Genomic DNA, 1,154 nt, shown 5'->3' on the forward strand with positions numbered 1-1,154 from the left:
CCCTGATGTTTTATTATCCAAATGAGGAGTGATCTCAATGGCAGAACTGCCTCTTCTGCCATAAAGAAGAGCTTCAGACATGTCACGCAGAAGACAGATGGTCCCCACAAGCCAACCACAGAGACACACCTCATGTAAAGTAGGTCCCCTCGCACTGCCTCCCAGGGGTACATTCTGCAGCCAGAAAGCTTGATCAGAGGTAGGTGTTCTATGGGGGCTTTATTGAGATTTTGTTTTTAATGGCTAGTGAGCACTGGTTGCCCACGTGATCCAAAAATATCCTGGGCTATGGAGTCTTCAAAAACTGTGAATGTAATAAAAGGCCAAAAAAAACAAGTGTGCCTGATCTACATTGAAAGCGACATGAGAAGTAAATGCGATACACGGCTCTTGACTGGACACTGGAGAGGGGAAACAAAAAGCCTTTATAAAAGGCATTCAGTACAGGGACGATTGCAGAAACTCGAAAACGGATTTTATATTAGTAACATTTTTCTGTATTTATGATACAGTTAAATTTCTTGGGTATGTGCACATTTTTTTGTTCTAGATCTTCAGAGACACATATTCAAGTATTTAGGGGCAAAGTGTCAAATAAAACAACCCCAAACTGTTGGTCCCACATAAGAACGCCGCAGCCAGACCCAGACCCAGAACTGGCTTTACTGCCCATCTGGGTGTATTTTAGAGTGGAACCAGAATGGCTTCTGGAGGAGGGTCATGACCCTGTTCTCAGGTCTTCCCTTTCTGGGTGCAGCTTGGGAGCCTTCTATCCATAAAGGTGCCTCATCAGACTCACTGTGATGCAAGGACACCGTGCCTTTCCTGGTCTCCACTAATTATTGCATGAGCCCAGGTATGCGTCCCTGCTCTCTGGGCACCTGTCAAGAGTTAGGGGTCACAGCATGGGGCTCACTGCCACTCAGTATGTGTTGAAGGTTCAGAAATACAATATTGATGAAAAACTGCCTGAAGGAACTACGGCCGGTCCTTCTTCTAGATTCCCTACGATCTACACCTACATTAGTCCTGACCAGGATGATTGGGCATTTACATCAAAAAGTCAGGAAGATGCATACTTGGGTTTGTGCTTCCCGTCGGCTTTAATGCTTCAGTTACCCTCTGAGATAATACACGTGTCATCCCCAGATTAC

General features: G+C 45.3%; 1 protein-coding gene across 6 annotated transcripts in view; it reads right to left on the bottom strand.

Moving 5' to 3' along the window:
- The window catches only part of GRAMD2B (GRAM domain containing 2B), a 90,926-nt gene that overhangs the window by 18,585 nt on the left and 71,187 nt on the right, over positions 1-1,154 (bottom strand). The window lies entirely within an intron of this gene.

The sequence above is a fragment of the Manis javanica genome, chromosome 14 (assembly GCF_040802235.1).
Source record: "Manis javanica isolate MJ-LG chromosome 14, MJ_LKY, whole genome shotgun sequence".
Classification (NCBI taxonomy): domain Eukaryota; kingdom Metazoa; phylum Chordata; class Mammalia; order Pholidota; family Manidae; genus Manis; species Manis javanica.